The sequence below is a fragment of the Mercenaria mercenaria genome, chromosome 5 (genome assembly GCF_021730395.1).
Source record: "Mercenaria mercenaria strain notata chromosome 5, MADL_Memer_1, whole genome shotgun sequence".
Lineage (NCBI taxonomy): Eukaryota > Metazoa > Mollusca > Bivalvia > Venerida > Veneridae > Mercenaria > Mercenaria mercenaria.
Window position 1 is genome coordinate 38,508,952 of NC_069365.1, and position 16,459 is coordinate 38,525,410.

At 33.4% G+C, this 16,459-nt stretch overlaps 1 long non-coding RNA gene across 1 annotated transcript; it reads left to right on the top strand.

Annotated features, from left to right (window-relative positions):
* Positions 1–1,403: 1,403 nt before the first annotated feature.
* Positions 1,404–10,933, top strand: LOC123565942 (uncharacterized). Its single transcript, XR_008370953.1, has 4 exons — positions 1,404–1,563; positions 7,299–7,409; positions 8,235–8,315; positions 10,376–10,933. It is a non-coding gene; the product is annotated as an uncharacterized LOC123565942 (long non-coding RNA).
* The last annotated feature ends 5,526 nt before the right edge of the window (positions 10,934–16,459 follow it).

Consider the following 16,459-nt stretch of genomic DNA (forward strand, 5'->3'; position numbering starts at 1 on the left):
GTAAAGATATCACACGATAAAACAGTAGGTTTGTTTGTGTCATTATTTTCATGCACGATAAAGAAATTAGCCTCACTGAAAATTTTAGACATTTATGTGCATTTTTGTGACTTTTTTAAAATTGGTTTAAGGTCGTAATATCAAAACATACTCGATTTGTTGCAATTTCCATTTATTATTTACATCATATGAGGTGTTAAACAAGACTTATCCCAAACTCACTTTACCTAAGGGAAACAATCTGTTTATAGAGTGGAAAAGTTCAGTGAACACCGTTTGTCAATCCTAATACATGTACTGTCTTTGTTATATCAATGACATGGAAAAGTAATCTATGTAACATGCCGTACAGGCATGACACAGTCCTCCTAAAATTGTTTATATTTCTAGATACAGCGTTCTCAATATGTTTTACCTTGTGCAATTCTGTTGGTTTTAACTTGTCTTAAAACTTTGTATTTCAGTACAAAAAATGTCACACTTTCCAAAGGGCTTTTTTTGGTTAGATCTTTACATACTTTTCTTTTTAAATCATTGACCACTGTTGTTATTATGCATGTTTTTTTTTTCATGTCTAGAGGAAAAGTGCATGGTTTGCAAGAGATAATAGATACCTAGTCGCCTAAGCCTGCAATAAAGTTTTAGCGGCGTTGCCCCCATTTTCTCCAAATATTTTACCCAGGGTAACTTTTGAACTCAAATAACTATTTCATTTTTTTTTTCAGACTGAGCACTTTGGTGCATTTATCTTCACATGTATCTAAAATAGATCGTGCTTACTTGAAGTTTTGTATTTTTAGTTCTACTATCTTTATATCTTTAAACCATTTGGTAAAGTAGTAAAACGGATGTCAAAAACATTGTTGCAAAACACATATTTACCATTGATCTATATCAAGACGGGGTAACAGAACAATTATGCCGGCGCGACAGGTGTAGCGTGATTATCACACGGTCGTGACCAGTCCACGGTTTATATATCTTTTTCAAAACCTGCCCAAATGCTTATTCTTTGTCCAATATTTGCAAAATTTTGCATATTAAATTCTCAAAGATAGCTTTTGTAACTTACATAATTTAATTTTGATTTTATATTCCTGAAATTTAAATACATTGATTTGAATATGCCCAATTTGACGTATTTTACCGGCTTTTATGGTGCTTCTAAAAAAACCTGCAGAACACAGTAACTTATCTTTTTCACGGATCAGATTGTCTTAAAACTTGCTAGAGGTGTTAAATATTGTGCATGGGACTGTTGTTTGTGAATAGCTACTCAAAATAATAAGATTTACACGGTCTGAAAATGACCTTTTTGTCTAAAAATCTACGAAAAACATGGCCGCGGTGTGCAAATAATGAGTTGCTTATTTCTAAACTGTCCTATTACTTTTCAGTAAAACTTCTTGTTAATTAAAGACTCTAATAACTTGCTTGACATACCCATAGGCAAATATCTGTTATCGGTGTAATTACACCTTTGGAGAAAAGCGTGATTCGCACGTTTTAATTTCATCATTCGCCGCCTGGAGAGACAAGATGGCGGAGCTTGCGAAATCGAAAGTAAGTAGATCTGCACTTTTGAAATAAAATATTGTAGATTTTAGATCTTTCTGATTGACAGTCACTTGTTTATCTTATTTATCTGTTTCCACATATAATATGGACCTAGTAGATTACATACAACCAGTTTAATAACACCTGCTGGTAGTGTGGATGCTCTCAAGACTTCTTCAGCCAAAGACTGGCCAGAGTGACACAATTTTACAATATCGATCTAGGTCTACTGAGCAGCTGTAATTGTAATTTATTAGCTGTTTCAACTACTGAAATTCGAAAAAAGTGATCCGTAATTAGATGTTCAGTTGGAATATAATCCAAAAATTAAAACGGGATCCATATGGAACAGAGGAGATGTTGAGATTTTTTTTATGATAATAGATATACTGTATGGGCAATGTCCCACTTGCGTTAAAACACTCGAAAGACCAAAATATTGGAAGTAGTTAATTTCTGATAAAATTTTCATCGCTGCTGACCCATGAAATTCTATAGGTTTAAATGCCTATTGTGTCACAATTTTGAAATTAATTTAAAAAAAAAACTTACATTGATCAAAAGGGGATTCGGTTAAAGGTAAATTTTATCTAACGTCGCTTTGTGAAACAATGAACATAAGCTCTGTAGAGCTTTTGAGCGGCCCTTTTTTAAGAACATTTAAAACCAATTATACCTTACCCCCAGCAATTTGCGAGTACACATTTACAGCTGGGCCGACTGAGGCAATCGTGATAAAGTGCTTACCAAAGTCACACCGCAATGGGAGTTGCCAGGAATCGAACTGGGACCTTCACCTCTGTAGGACAGCGTATTAGCCCTATCAACCAATGCTCCGCACGAGTTCCTCATTGATTTATGTTAAATATAGTAGTATGTAAGTTGTTGGCTTAGCTCAATCCAGGGGTCGTGGGTTCAAGCCCCAGTGGGGTCAGTACTTCTCATATGACACTAGTTCTGGTTATTCCAAGAAGCGGACTCGAGAGTGTGGTTCCAGTAAGCTTAAACTCGGCACATTAAAGCAAAATACTCTTTTTTCATTACCACAAATCTTACTCTCACCAATATTTCACATCTTGTAATGGAACCCTCTTCACAAAAATATAGTGAAAAAGTACAAAATTTTAATGTGGAACACTACAATTTCATAACCCATTAGTTTTCTAAGCCCTAATGTTTTTCTAAGATCTTTATCCTTTCAGCTGTGAAGACACAGTATGTTTTTTTGTTTAATAGATCAACTTTCTCAGACATTTGATGAATGTCTATACACCCAAAAATGTCCCCTTTGTAACTTTTTAGTTGTTAAGTGTCAGATTTCTTTTATTTTTTTTAAATAGAATTATTATACTTTATTTGAGCCGTGCATGAGAAAACCAACATAGTTGGTTTGCGACCAGCATGGATCTAGACCAGCCTGCGCATCTGCGCAGTCTGGTCAGGATCCATGCTGTTCGCTAACAGTTTTTCTAATTCCAATAGGCTTTAAAAGCGAACAGCTGGTTCTTGATCAGACTGTTAGGACGGCAGGCTGGTCTGGATCCATGCTGGTCACAAACCACTATGTTGGTTTTCTCATGGCACGGCTCAAATTTTTCTTTGAAGGGAGTTCACATATTAAGGACTGTTCAACATTCACAAGCCAAAAGTGGTGTCCAGTGCACCTTTTTTGACATTCATTTAATTTACCATTATATAAGAAACTCTGGACAATTTAAAATTCATTGTTTGCATTTTTTCAGGAGTAACAGTTTTCAAGTTAAAAAGTGGAAACATCAAATTTTTTGCTTCTCAGGTCTTAAGTTTACTATATAGTAAATGTTCACAAGTGAATACTGTGTAGTTGAAAAAAATACTTACTATGACATATACTATGAATATATATTTTGCTGCAGTTTGTCCCCTGTGCATCTTCTTTAGTAACATAATAAAGTATGTATGAATTTTACTGTCACATTTTACCATGCATGGCATTTTGTCATTTTCTACTCTCAGTAAGCAGTGCATGTAGAATAAATGATTTCAATGTGTGGTTATGTTAAAGTCACTTATTTTTCATTTAAAGGAACACATGCTGTTGAATAAGCATTGTGTTTGTTTTTGAATTTTTTTTTATGAACAGTAAACTAATAATGAATGAATATTATACTGATTTTCAGTATGTGTCCCTGTGCATCTGCAATAGAACTCAATTTTGAGTTGAAAATTTTAGAAATTAAGATTACTGGACATTCTTGAAATTTGGCATGTTTTAAACATTCAAAATTTGAGGAAAAAATAGGTTTTATAATAATATGTTAATTAATTTTCATTAAGCAAAAATTTTCTAGGTAAAATTTTATTTTCATGTCAGATTTGTGCAGAAAGGCTGATTTTAAAAACCAATGTCCACAAACATTTGATTGAATAAGTTTCAAACCATACACATTACACCTATTACTAGACTGGCATCAGTGGTTAGAGTCATTAAATGTAAAGCACTTGGCCATAAATCAATCCTCTCTAATACCACTTTCTGACAAAATTTTACAATATCTCTTGCCTCTGTTGAGATGAGCCTAGAGAGAAAATGTTTTTCTGAGAAAGTGTCAGTGTCAGTATGAAGAAATTAATATTATTACAGATTATTTGATCTCAACAGACTTTGTAAGCCTTACCTATTACTTATCATATATGTTGAAAATATAACTGTTAATATATTTCCTTATCATAAAACACTGCAACATTTATCACCAATCATACTGCAATTGAAATTCACTGAACTTTCAAATTGAAGGCTGAACTATTTTCTGATAGATTTTTCTCAACACTTTCCCAAAGTTATTTCCTTGAAATTTGAAGTATTTGCTATCATTTAAAATAGGTTTTCAACTCTATGTCCCACGTTTTCTTCATTATTTTGAAAACCACCCAAATATAGAACAATCTGAACGTCCAATTATTTTAACTAAGTTGGAATAGGTAGAGGTAAAGGTGGGTGATTTTTTATTTACCTTTGCTTTGTGAAACAATTTACATAAGCTCCATAGAGCTTTTTAGCGACCCGTTTTCAAGAACAGTTAAATATACACAGAGCTAACTTAATTCTGTTTTACTGTTACAGTAAGTAATAATTAAAGACACTGATTCTGGTGTGCCTGGTATGTGGCCTATGGGGATGATAAGGTCTGGTATTGGAGGTAAGGGCCAATACACAAGTCTGGACCATTGATAGACTTGCTTCAGTTTGTCATAATAAGCTACTGTGCAGTAAATAAATTGCAGGTGATATTTCTCAACTTTACAGCAAATCAGTTCTCACCTTTATAAGGAGTTTAGAAAGCTTGATTGAATTAGGGCTAAATAAACAAAGTGATAAGATAAAACAGTGTTTTTATCATATTTTTAATAAATCAAGTTTTTTAACAATTACATCTCATCATTGCTGTTTTTTTTATCAAAAATGTAAAAAATGCATTCAGGCACTTAGCTTTTAGAAATAATAAATTATGTGTATTTTGAACAATGATATAATTTTATTGCTGGATTTTATTATACATAAAAGAAACATTATTTAGACAACACTCGGGGAATTATGCATTTTTAATATATAAAATCCTTCTGTCCATATCCCTTTTTTATCTATTAAAATGCAACTGAACGCTTCTTTAATTTCTAATAAAATTCAGCAATTGTCATTTTTTTCTGGTTTTATTTTGTTACTTTTGATAAAAAGATCATAATCGTTGAATAAACAAACTTGTAATTTCTCTTAAATAATTATTTTATTGTTAAGGAGTGAGAATTGCTTTGCTATAAGAGTTATAATTTAACTGGCCAGGACATTACTCAACATGACTAAGCAATCAGTATTAGTATATTATCAGTTAAAATTATTTTGTGTACATTCTGAAAAGAAAAAAAGAAAAAAAAACAGCAATGCAAAACACAGGAAATAACCAGTTTATCTGTAGGGAATAAAATTTATGATTCTCTGACAATAATTAGGCTACATGTCAAGTCTACAGGAGTTTTATGGACCCTACTCAGACTGAACCAGACAGGATCTTGTATATTGGGGATTAAAAAGTCTGGTATTTGAGGGGTGGGTGGGGGAGGGGTCACTTATATAGGAGATTTTCTTTGTCTTTTAATAACAATTCATTAAACCCAGAAGAAAAATCTCATTACAGCAGGCTTTGTACATAATATATGTGAACATATATATTGAAAAATCTGTAAATTCCGCCTCTAGTGCAACTCAAACCCACATTGATGAGGGGCAAGTGATTTGAAGCCAGAGACTTTAACCACTTGGCCACACTCACAGTGCCCCCTCACACCAAAATGAAGGTGAAGGATTGAACTATACCATGCTACTATCTTAATAACAATTTGTGCATCATTATTCTTTTAAGGTAACAAAATATGTAAAAGTTACTTTAAGTCTATGGTTATCTTCAAACAGGTTCAAATCTCTTAAACAGCTATAATAAAACATTTTTATGCAGTTTAAGTCTCTTCACTTTTAGACTTCTGATAGCAAGTATAATTATACCTAATTCTGTAATTGAAATCTTATTGTTATGTGATTGCAAATTGGAAAATATGATGAACATGATGAATTTCTTTCTATTTTGTCTCTGGAACCCTCATTTTATTATTCTGCACATGTGCATGTCTAAGTAACTATACTAAATTAAAAAAATGAATTTATAAAATAAACACATTTTAGAAAGATATGCAAAACTCCTTTTTTATGCAAAACTATTTGGTGGTATATTAAAATAAAAAGCAGAATGGTCTGTGTTAATAGGCAAATTCCCTCTCTTCTTACTTATTCAAATTCCCTGTCTTCTTTTTTATTCCATATACATGTCAAATTTTACTGGTATTTTTTTTTTCAAATCTTATTAAAAATGTTCTTACATTAATTGCATTTTAAGCTCATCTGAGCATGAACACATGGATGCCAGAGGGCATGGTCACTTTTCCTGATATATATATATATATATATGTGCAACTGCTGTTCCAGTTTTGAAATAATTTCACACAAATGGGCCTTTTATGATCCTCTATAAAGACTGTACAACTGTACAAATTATTTTATTTTTTTGTTATAAACATGGGTGTCAGGGGTAATTGTCACTTTTTCCATATTTGTAATACTGGAAACTTTAAAAATGTTCTGGTCAGAAACAGCAGGGTCAATTTTAAAACAATTTTACACACATTTTCCTATGTGTATCTTGCCTGTGATATATAAGGGTTTAACTGTCTACCATTATTGTTCAGCTTATTCCTTCATTCAGAAATCATGGGGGGTAACTTAACTTAACTTAATATTCACCAGTCCTAAGTATTACATTTTCTACATTAACATTTTTTTCAGAAGGGCTCTCATGTTATTACTAATACATTTTTATTAAGTAAAGCATGTGTTCCAGATCATTTTACTCAGGAGTTTTAATGTATATATAGTTACTACAAAATTAATGCTAACTAAAAAAAATTTTCATCGTTATACATTATGTTATCTACGGTGAAACTTTATATAACTTTAAGAAAATGACCATTGATACTTTCCCATTTATTGATATTGAGTTAAATTAATATTAACTTGAAATAGTATATTCCAAGTGGTGACTTTTTTTCCATATATATAAAATAAAATTGTTGTCTGCATTTCAGATATTTTCTCATAGCTGATCCCTCCACTGTAACAAACCTATATTATCAACACATATAAATGCATATTTCAGATTGGTACTTGAAAGTCAATGGTTGATCATGCTGACCATCTTTAATTTAATGGGGAAAGATTAACCAATATCTGCAGCTGGACAGGCTGTCACCACAGTTCAATGATTTAGGTAAGGATGGACATACTTACAGATCTATATGAACATGGTGAATGGTTCTTTATAAAAGTATTTGTAAGTTATACTATATAAGTTACAAATCTCATAGACTAGCCACTAGACTGATAATTAAGAATTAGTAAAAAAAGAATCAACCTTTGTCATTTTTCTTACTTTGATGTAATATTGTCAGATGCCAGTCCAATTTAGTGATTTTATTTTGGAGAAATTACTTTTATGTAGTCACAGGATGTAGACTAGCTATATTCACAATTTTAGAAATATTTCAAAAAAAGATATATTATAGTCTAGGAGCTAGTCTACAGATATCAGTGTGTTTACTGGCAAATATTCCATAAGTGCATTATATAGACATGATAATTTGTAGTGTCAGTATGACAGATATGTTAAAAGGAAAAGTATGACAATAGGATTTGAAAAAAAACTTCGCCCATATTTATCAAACTTTGAAAGTTCTTAGACTTTAAAATCATTCTAATGTTAAGATTTAGAGAGTAAAATACTTAAAGTTTGTAAAGCAGTTAAAGTGTTTTCATTATATTATGTATGTAATTACTATGGTGACAGTTGACATAAAATATTTTGGATAATGCAAAATTTCTCTTGTAAGGAAATCTGGAGAACTTTTATGAATATTGAAACCTATGTCTTTGAACATGGAATACTTACCAAAATGTAGGTACAGTGTATGTAGAAACTAAGTCCTTTATTTGCTTTTATAACATGTTATTGTTTTTTTTTACCTCTGTGCTTTATATCATTTTTGCACTATAATTTTTTTCTTAACAGTAATCTAAAAAATTAATATACTTCCAGTTAAGACAATGAAATCGAAGAACTTCATGCTAACACTTGCATCAGTGGAAGTACTTCTTATTGGAAAGAGAACTTTTCAAGGTCAGTGATATTTGTAATGTTTTATATCAATATTTTGTTTTGCCTTTTTAGCTCACCTGTCACATAGTGACAGGGTGAGCTTTTGTGATCGCCCTTCGTCCGTCCACAATTTCGTGTCTGCACGATAGTGGTTTCATTTATAATTTTATTTTAACCAAACTTGCACACAACTTGTATCACCATAAGATCTTGGTTCCTTTCTTGAACTGGCCAGATCCCATTATGGGTGCCAGAGTTATGGCCCCTGAAAGGGCCAAAATTAGCTATTTTGACCTTGTCTGCACAATAGCAGCTTCATTTATGAATTGAATTTAATCAAACTTGCACAAAACTTGTGTCACTATAAGATCTTGGTTCTTTTCTTAAACCGGCCAGATCCCGTAATGGGTTCCAGAGTTATGGCCCCTGAAAGGGCCAAAATTAGCTATTTTGACCTTGGTGCACAATAGCACCTTCATTTATGATTTGATTTTAACCAAACTTGCACACAACTTGTATCACCATTATAAAGATCTCGATTCCTTTTTATACGCCTGAAGGAGCGTATTATGTTATCGCCTCGGTGTCGTCTGTCTGTCTGTTGGTTAGCAATTTCCCTTCCGTTCTGTAACTCTTGAAGGATTTCAAACAAACCTGACAAATATGTTCACCTCGTCGAGCTGTGAACTGCATAGGTGGATTGTCCATCAACCTGGCGTGAGCATTGGTTCAAGTTTATTTCTTAAGTTAAATATATTTTAGCTTTCAAAGATACTGTATGCACATGTTTGACAAGGGACGCTGTCAGCAATATTTTCAGAGTGATGCCCCGTTTTTATTTAGAAATTTGATTAACATTATCCATAATGATAATTATCTCTGAAATGCATTGCAGTAAGGGACAATTTATAAGGCTAGACTATTGATAGACTAGCTTCTGTTTTATCATAATAAGCTACTATAAAGCTACTGTTCAGTACACAGATTGCATGTGACCATTTTCATCTTTACAGCCAATCACTTCTTACCTTTACAACAAGTTTAGAAGACTTGATTAAATTAGGGCTTAATAGTGATAAGATACAATAGTACTTTCATTTTATGATGAATCAAGTTTTATTACAATGATATTTAATTAAAACGCAATGGAGCGCTTCATTAATTTCTAATAAAATCCAGCAGTGATAATAATAATTGAATAAAAAGTACTTGCCACTTCTCTTATTGTGTTTTAAAAACATTTTAATTATTTTTGTTAGATACAGGTAAAGTTTTTCTAGAAGGATGAGAATTGCATTGCTGTAAGAGTTAAATTTTAATTGGTTGGGACATTACTCAACATGACTGAGAAATTACAATTAGTATATCATCAACTAAAAAATATGTGTATTCTGAAAAAAGCTGCATTTCAATCAATAAAATGCAAAACACTGGAAATAACCAATTATGTATGTACATATCTCTAAAATTTATGATCCTCTGACATGGACTACATGTCAAGTCCACAGGTGTTTTATGGATCCTTATCAGATTGGTTTGGACAGGATCCTGGTTAGTGGGGATTATAAATATATAGGGAATATGCTAGTTGACCTATAAGAAAATATAGGCTAAAATTGTCCAGATATTGATAAAAATAAGCTAGTTTGATCAGAATTTGGTAGAAAATGAGCATTTATATAAGATCTTGTCAACAAACCTACCAAAAACCAAGTTAGGTAACTCTTGGTTGAAATTATCTTGAATTATGGTCCTTTTTTGACTTAAAAGAATTGAGCACAAGAACTAACACCATCATGAGTTATATCATGTGTTTTCTTGTTTGTTTTTTTTTTTGTTTTCTTGTTGTTGTTTTTTTTGTTTTGTTTTCTTGTTGTTGTTTTTGCTACATTAAAATGTTGAATGTCAGTGTGACCTTCATATAAAGTAGCATATTATTAAGCAAAAAGCAGACTTGTTAAAAAGAATGAGGAAAATGTTTTGGATAAAAGCAAATTTAGCAATTTCAGTATGCAATATATTTGTCATTTGATACTGCAATTAAGTGACTTCATTATAAAATATTTTTCTATCTATTTTAGGTCAGACATTAGCTTTTGAAGTTGCTTTCTTGGCACATCATGCTGTCCAGTGGGGTTCATACCATATGCCAGGCCTTTATACATGGTCAAAGAAGATGAATTTGTTATTCAATTTGTGAAATTTGATTTAAGGAGGACTTTCATATATGATGATTATATTCAGCAGATTATCTTCAAGTGTGCACTTTATAGAATCACAGTTTCTATGAGGTTTTCCGTTTAAAGTTAGATTAATTGAAAAATGATGAAAAGTACATTGTTAGAACTTCAAATATGCAACATAAAGGTGAATATAGGTAAATTCATAAATTCTCACCACAGGGTGTGTGGGTTAGTGGCTTTGAGTTGTGCAAATTCAGTACATAGATCTATAATCTTAATCTGCTGAGAATTTCTTCCCTTAAATTATGGATAAGTCTTTAATATTGAAATAAATTTGCATCTGTGCTTCTATGGCATTATTAGGAAAGACACGTTATTATACATTCCACATTGTAACAGTTGGTGTTTAGATCCTATAATTGTAAAACATAAAATAAATGTTGAAAGTTTCATAAAGATCGTTTCTTTAATATGATTTTCCATTTAACTCCAATCCAGTTTAAACCCATCCAGTTTGTTAAACACTTATTGAAAAAAATTTTTAAAGAGTCTTAGAGTTTCATACCTGATAACTATAATTGAGCCGCGCCATGAGGAAATCAACATAGTGGGTTTGCGAACAGCATGGATCCGGACCAGACTGTGCATTTGCGCAGTCTTGTCAGGATCCATGCTGTTCGCTAACAGTTTCTCCAATTCCAATAGGCTTTGAAGGCGAACAGCATGGATCCTGACCAGAATGTGCGGATGTGCTGGCTGTTCCGGATCCATGCTGGTCGCAAACCAACTATGTTGGTTTTCTCATGGCACGGCTCATATTTTTTGATTGACCTACTTACCCAATTATTTATACCCGTTGATGCAGAAATCAGTCCTGAATAATTTTATATATCATATTGGTATATATGTCTAAAAGCTAAGACCGCCCGTGCGATTATCACAGCTATACCCGAAACCATGTGATTCTCACGCCGTTTTTTTTTGTAGAGCCCGTTGTCCAAATGGCTGTTCGGTGTCCGTCCGTATTTCGTTGTCCTGACCATAAGTTTGTCATTGATTGATTGTGGGATTTTAAAATAAGTTGTCACAATTGTTCACCAATCATTAGACGGCGTGTCGCGCGCAACACCCGAGTCAACATCTTACGGTCAAGGTCACACTGGGATTAAAGGTCAAATACGGCTATTATTGACTGTCTGGACAATAACTTCGTCATTGAATGTGGGATTATAAAATGACCTGGCACAATTCTTCACCACCATGAGACGGCGTATCGCGCGCAACACCTGTGTCAATATCTCAAAGGTTAAGGTCACACTTGGAGTTTAAAGTTCAAATATGGCTATAATTGACCTTGTTCGGACAATAACTTTGTCATTGAATGTGGGATTATAAAATAACCTGACACAAGTGTTTTATTTGGCACAAGTTTTGTTTCAGTGAGACAGAGTTTCGTGTGCAACTCCCAGTACTTTTGACAGCCGGCCGGCTCGACATGTTGCCCTTGGGCATCTCGTTTTCAAAGTATACATGTCTAATACTAAGACCGCCCGTGCGATTATCACGGCTATACCTGAAATCGTGTGATTCTCACGCCGTTTCCTTTTTTCAAAGGATGTGGCTTTGATGCACACGCCCGATTTGATACGCGCCTGAATACCCAATTATTTATACCCGTTTATGCAGAAATCATTCCTGAATAATTTTATTTATCATATTGGTATATATATGTCTAAAACTAAGACCACCCGTGCGATTATCACGGCTATACCCGAAACCGTGTGATTCTCACGCCGTTTTTTTCCCAAAGGATGTGGCTTTGATGCACACGCCCGATTTGATACGCGCCTGAATACCCAATTATTTATACCCGTTTATGCAGAAATCATTCCTGAATAATTTTATTTATCATACTGATATATATGTCTAAAACTAAGACCACCCGTGCGATTATCACGGCTATACCCGAAACCGTGTGATTCTCACGCCGCCGCGTAGTTATCGCAAGATACGGAAACCTTAAGACAACTTTTAATATGAAATACTTTATTACTTTTCCCATTTTGTTTTTCAAAATATGTTGCTTTGATGCTCACTTTAGAATTTGCTACGCACCTGAATATTTAGTAAATAAATAAATAAATACCCCGCCAAAAATGCCTAGTACCCGTCCAGGCCCTGGATTTTTTATAATTTATCAGCTCGTTGTTAAGCATTTTAGTCCAATTTAGATAAAATATATTGAATAACTGAAACTATTTTAAAAAGAAAGGCACATATTTTCATGAAAAAAAAAACAACTTTTTTTTTCAAGGTATGTGGCTTTGATGCTCACCTCCAAATTGATACGCGCCTGAATAGCCAATATTTTATACCTTTATACCCGTTGATGCAGAAATCATTCCTGAACAATTTTATGTATCATTTTGGTAAATATGTGTACAACTAAAACCGCCCGTGCGATTATCACGGCTATACCCGAAACCGTGTGATTCCCACGCCGCCGAGTAATTATCACAATATACAGGAACCTTTTAAGACAAATTTTAATATGAAATACTTTATTAATTTTCCATTTTTTAAAAAAAAAATATGTTGCTTTGGTGCTCACACCCGAGTTTCTTCACAACTGAATATTAAAAAAAAATACGCCATTAAATGCTGGAATTATTCTTGAAAAAATTAACACATTGTACTCGTATTTTATATATGTCTTAAACCAGGAAGGTCTAATACGTATAAGTTGTTCCAGCTTAGACTAACAACGTCCGTTCGATTTTAACGGCCACACGCCGAACCGCAAAAATGCTAAGTAACCGCCCTGCCCTGTTTATTTTAATGAATCAACTCGTCGTTAAACATTTGATTTTAATGCACTACACGGAAAAAATCACTTCGAAATTAATTCCACAGGATGCTGTGTTACCACGCAGATAATTGCTCAATACAGAATAATTATTTTCTTTAAATAGAACTAAATATATTTTCATCAAAATGTTTTTACATTTTAGTGTGCACCCTTGTGCATCTAGCCGCCCCTGGATTTTTTAAAGTTCGTATCAGTTACTAGCCGCCCCTGGATTATTAAAGATTGTATCAGTTCATAATACTCGTTTTAAAAATAAATATACGGAGACGTATTAACACTATTCTAAAAAGGTCTGAATCATTTTGTTTATGAAAAAAACCAAAAAACAACAACACTTTCCTTTTTCTTAAAACTATGTTGCTTTGATGCACACACCGAGTTGCTACGCACCTTAATATTAAATATCATTCCTGATAACCTTGTACGTGGTTTCTGTATATTTGTCTAAAACTAACAACACCCGTGTGATTTTAACATAGCTGTACGTCATATTTCTCTATCAAAAAGGCGTGAATTATAATCCGCCCCTGTTTCTATAAAGACCTATTAGCTCATCATAAAACATTTCGTTTTATTGCAGTACACAAACATATTTATAATTGATTTCGAAGATAGATAGATTTCTTTATTTCTTTTAAAAAAAAGGAGAGCATGCAATGCTATAATTATGTTTCCACGCACATAAATAGTCCGCTTATACACAGTATAATTGTTTCCCTTAAATAAAAATTTTACCGAAATATTATTATATTTTAGTATGCACGCTCGTGTTTTCCCCATCATTGTCCGCCCCTGGATTCCTAATATTCATATCAGTCCAATTCAGATAAAATATTGAAACTATTCTAAAAAGAAAAACTTAAATGATATTTATGAAAAAAAAATCCCTTTTTTTTTCAAAGTATGTGCCTTTGATGCACAACCCCGAATTGATATGCGCCTGAACACCCAATTATTTTATACCCATTGATGCAGAAATCATTCCTGAATAATTTTTTGTATCATACTGGTATATTTATCTAAAGCTAAGACCGCCCGTGCGATTATCACGGCTATACCCGGAACCGTGCGATTCTCACGCCGCCGCGTAATTATCACACGCGTGGTAATATTACCACGCGTGTGATATTCACGCGACACCGGTAAACACACTTCAACCACGAGGATGTTATGTTAGATTTAGCGGCTTTTATGTACTAACTGTAGATATATTATGTTAACATTTTGACGTAAGTGTTGATCTACATCAATTAGTGACAGAACAATAAAAGACTAAAGAAACATTCATAACTAATAACTGTACAGCCTAGGATCACTTAACAACGTCAAGTGTTGCTTTTTCTGGATTATATATCTATTATTATTTCATCGTTGTAATTTACAGTATGTAGTCAATAAGAGTTAATGCGGCGTTTACGAACCTAAATTTATAGGATTACCTTCACCAGGTTACGCAAAGTATTGCATTGGAGTTGAGTTGACTTGGTAAAAAATCAGACTACTCTACATAATGTTGTACATAAAGTTAAGACGTCATAAGTTACTATCGCCAAGGGGACATGGGACAGTAAATTTGAAAATTCCACAAATTTGCTTCGATACCAATGCGAAAAAATCATAAAAAATACATTTTGAGAAATGTGAGGAAAGTGTAGAGCGAATGTATTGCATATATATTTCACATGTATTTTGTTATATTGTTATTTGAAGGACGTAGAAACGTATTTCTAGACTTTTTAGCGTCCTTTTATCTTTGAATATTTTATGTTATATCTCTACATGACGTCCTGTACGAGGGTTGACCCAGAAAATCGCGGACTTTTTTTTATTTTTTCGAAAATAAGCGACGCATCAAATAATAATTTTAACTGATGTTATTTCAATGTATACTCGACAGGACTATAGAGTTTAAAATTAAATATCTGTTATATTATTTACGTACTTAGCACTTTATCATGTGACATTGTCAGCCTGCCGATTCCGTAAACGAGTAAAATAGAAAAGGTGGAAACTCCACAGGTCGTTCAACACGACAAAAACGAAAATGTTGCAGGTTCAGTGACGGTAGTGGAAATGGATGCCACCGTCCACGCCCTATAGCCCCGGGTTGAGCAGAACTCAACATTTACACATGCTACAAAAAAAACAATTTAGAGACATCCCCAGATGTGTTTATACGACGGTGCACGTGGAACCTTCAATGATACACTAGTGTGTAATTCCATGAAAAGCGGCGTATGGTCCTCAGTTAAAATGATGGGTTTGCCCTAAACGAGAAAAAACAATGAGCAGAACTAAACAAATTGGAATTTAGAAAGGGGATCTGAGGTTATGGAGCCTGCATATCACAGGAACTGCCAAAAGACAAAATTAAAAAGCAGGCACTATATCCAAGGGGTGATTATACAATACCCAAAGCCATGAAAGCGGGAATATTGGAACCGCCAATGCCGAAATGTTCAAGCTGAGAAACTAAACACCCCGGTTTTAGGACACTGAATTTCGAGACAAAAATGGCCCAAAATGCACACCTTACGCGGCCTGTCCCGTATAATCTGCAAATCACAGTCCTAAACAAATGTATAATTTTATAGTATGTGACCATACGAAAATAATGGTGTAAGTAAAGTGTCTCATAACCGTTTACTTTTTTCCCAAATTTCTGATGGATCTAGATGGATGGATGACCGTTTCCGTTTCGTCCGACTTCTGTTTCCTAAGGTAAGATTTTAGACCCGACCGTCTCTACGGAATTACACAAAAATGACTCGTTCGCAGGAATCCTTAGCTCTATATCATAAATTGAATAGAAAGGCCTTGAAAATACATCTACCATTTTTTGCAAAATACGTGCCTGCGCCACAATACGCCACTGTACCCTGCCACTCAAAGAATCTAATCCTCCTTTTTTTCTTTTCCTACTCTCATTTTCAAAATTAATTTATCTTGTCATTACGTAGTTATACAGGGCTGTCGCTAATGTTGTTAAAACTTGTAGCCCGACCCATTTGCACTATATATATGTATACATATGTATTGTTTTCATTCATGTTTGTAATAGTTGCAATAAAATATTATTAAACTAAAAAAACTCAAAGATCAACATATATTTT